A 3,878-nucleotide genomic window follows, 5' to 3' on the forward strand; every position below is an offset into this window, starting at 1 on the left:
ATTTGGCTCTCTATTAGATGCAATGGTTTTTCCGTATTGGGACCATGATTTTGGTCCTAACTTGTTCACCGGTCCTCATATGGAAGGTACTTTTCCTTGTTGCTGTCTCAAGAAGGGTAGAAATACAAGGAAAAAACACACACACACACACACACGCACACACACAAGACCATGTGTGCATTCCCAAGTCTTTCAAGTGTTTTTTATGGTGGTCATGAATCATGTATCAGCCTTGCTTTGCACTGCGAGCGTTTTTGTGTGTGGGACACAGGGATACCCTTGTTGACAAACCATTTCCCACATCTCGAACAGCAAATTTCATTATTGAGCAGGGCCGTGGGGCTATTCTCACCGCTCCTTCTGTGAAAAAAAGAACATATCAACGCGGGAGAAAAAGGGTATCACGACCAGGAAATATTTTGCCTTTATTCTGAAAACGGATATTCCTATTCACAGCTTTTTATTTTTTGAGGCAGACCTGCAGGTCACGGCGCCATGAATGATGTTTGGAAAGCACGGTGGGTGTTCCAGCATTCTGCTGTTTGCTAACAGGCTGAAGTGAGGCATCCACAATGTACCCCACCAGGCATCCTCCAATTATTTTTAATGACACCGTGTCCGCGCGTGACAAAATCGTCTAACTGCAGGTAGAGCTTTGCTACAAATATGACTAACCTGTGTTCTGCACACAATCAACACGGGTGGAATACAATAAAAACCACTCCATGACATCTTGCGTCTATATACACAGTATAACAAAGTCAGATGGTTTTGTGTGCTGCATAATTCCTTCCCCCATGCCAACATGACTATGGCATGACTGCCCGCATTAGCATTTTTATTGGAACGTTAAGGAATTCAGCTTGCATCATCATTCCATGCAGGCAAAAAAAATGCAAACACTTTTATAAAGCCAATATCTTTTGTAAACAAGACCGCAGCTCATATCAGCAGTGTTGTGTCACCTAAAACATCCCACAGCTTTTATAATGCACCGACCCAATCATCATGGCATCCCTTTTTAAAAGTGTTAAGTGCAGAGATAAATAATTCATCAAGGACGTTTCCCATCTGCCTGTTTTTTCATGCCCAGCAACATGTCACCCACAATTAGCTCATTTAGCACAGCTTATCATTCTTAAAGAGAGGGGATAGCTGCAGGTTGGAGATGATTGCTGCAGTTACGGTCTTTAATACACCCAGTGGCTACACTTTATAACATTTCATTCATAATAATTAATACAGAGAAATGTTTCCGTTATAAAATTTGCAATGAAGTCCTGTTATACTTTAAGTGCAAGGGTGACTTTCCTGTTCCTGCACACAGGCTTAATTTGGGATTTAAACAGCCTGGTGGCTTAAGCGCAATGATCTGCCTAGCAACAAGTGGTCACGCCATATTTATGTATTTTAGTGGTCTCTGTGGAGTCATCTTGTCATAGTGTGGCCCTGCGATGAGGTGGTGACTTGTCCAGGGTGTACCTCCCCACTCCCCGTCATTTACTTAGTGTGTTGAGTCCTGTTCCTGTGCACTGTAAACATTTTCTTTGTAAACTCACAAATTACTGGCTAATAATTGCATACTTTCACAGTAACATTCACAGTAATTGACTGTGAAATATCTTTACAGACATTTTACAGCTGTGATTTTGCACCTAATTACAATAAAGTTACAACTACATGCTGTAACTTCACTATTGTCATTTTATAGTTGATTACAATAAACTACCATATTTTTTGGAATATAAACCACTGCTATTTTCCTACACTTTGCACCCTGCAGCATATAAAACGGCTTTTTCCATAATGTTTTGTATTCAACAAATAGTTTTCAACACAAAGGTGTGTTATTATTTGTGCACAGTTAGGGCAGGGGTGTCCAAACTTTTTCCACTGAGGGCCGCACACAGAAAAATTAAAGCATGTTCATTTTTAAACCATAACAAAATATATGGATTTTTTTAAATTTATTTTACCTCTAGGGGTCCCAGGGACCATAAAGGGTCTCAGTCATTACATTGTTAAAAATAAGTCAAATTATTATTATTTTTTATTTATAGTAAATCTGTATATCAACTACAAGTCGATATAAAGAAATAAAAAAAAGGTTTTATGGCCTTTATGTCAAAAACAACTTTGTTTTTTATAGTAAAACTGAAATATGCAGTATTTAGTAATTAGAGGCATAAAAGATCAATAATGCATGGATTTTAATTCCTTAATATTTTTGAGTAATCACAGGGAAAATATAAATAAAACACCACTAAAAATATTTGGGATCCAAAATATGCCCCACTCATAAAGTGATACGTTTTTATTACGTTTTTCTGTTACTTTCAACACTTAAGTTACGAGATCAACTTCAGATATATCTGTCGATTTTACGTTTTAACTATTATTTTGTTTGTTTTATGCTCTTTTGTCAAATAAAACGTTTATGTCTTTATATGGCAACTACACAATATATGCAATATTTACCACATAAAACATTTTAAAGTGAAATATTTGAAGTAATTGGAGCCTTGAAAATAATTCATTATAACATGGATTTTTTGTCATTATTTTTTTTTTTGGGAGCAATGGCAAAAAAAGAAAAAGAAAGAAAGACAAAAGAAAAAAGAAAAAAAAACAGCCTGCATGGTAGCTTTTGTGTCAACATTGCAACTTTTCTCGTTAGATTTCACCTCATTCATTTTTATTTTTGCAATAGCATTTCCAGAATGTGTGGCGGGCCGGTAAACAATTAGCTGGGTGCCGCAAATGGCCCCCGGGCCGACACCCCTGAGTTAGGGTATGTAAATAAACATTTACAAAATATTTCGTACTGCTTATAGTCCGGTGCGGCTAATATATGTAAAAATATTAATTTCTTCTAAAATTTGGTGGGTGCGGCTCAAAGACTATAGCCCGGAAAGTACATTATATGTTGTAACAACACAGCTGTGATTTTACAGTTGATTACATTGTTTGAATGCAGAATTACAGTGCATGCACAGCTGTAGTTTTACATATAACATGATCAGCCTTATGGTCAGTCAGCGACGAGTGGACATTTTTTGTCATCGGCTAACGGGGTAATTCTGATTAAGCCTGATGAACTCTGCCTAGCAACAAGCGAATCCTCTACATATTGTACAGTTCTGTTTTCAAGACTAATTTCAGTCCTGTTCCTGCAGGATACTGTCAGTGGAACATCCATTTACAGACTTAATATGTTTTTGAACAGGGTTCGTAAAGAGGAAAGTTTATATAATGACGCAAATTTCTCCATAAAAAACAACGTAAATAGGAATAATGGGTTTCAGCCTTGACAAAAGTCCACATTTTAGTAAAGGTTTGTACACTCTGAACACAATGTAAAGCTCTATAGAATACTATATATCAACTTTTTATTCAATACCAAAGCTAGAAACAACAACAAATAGCTGAACTGTCCTCATTTCAGCTGCCCTGCCGACACGCACACACACTGTTACTGGCCCTCTGGTGCACTCACAGTTTGAAATCACAGAACTTCACTTTAACAGCCAAGTCGCTACAATGATTGAGGAATGAAGACATCAAATCCAATTTACCTTCTTGGTTGATCTTTGCATGCAGCAGAAGGGACGTAGAGAAGGGAGGAAGTTTCAACAACGCTGTGGATACTTCTCGAATGTTTCAAACCACACATCGCTTGTCCATTACTTTCTTTGGACTCATATTGAGCTAGAAAAACTAGGAAAATGTTGTAAAAATGCTAAAAAAAACACTTAGAAAATGCACACAACCAATCCACTACAGTAGTTAAAAGGGAATTGCACTTTTTTTGGAATTTTGCCTATCGTTCACAATCATTATGAGACAAGAAGACAAACAGTTTCTTTTTTTTCCCCTTT

This window comes from Entelurus aequoreus, linkage group LG08, assembly GCF_033978785.1.
Source record: "Entelurus aequoreus isolate RoL-2023_Sb linkage group LG08, RoL_Eaeq_v1.1, whole genome shotgun sequence".
Classification (NCBI taxonomy): Eukaryota; Metazoa; Chordata; class Actinopteri; order Syngnathiformes; family Syngnathidae; genus Entelurus; species Entelurus aequoreus.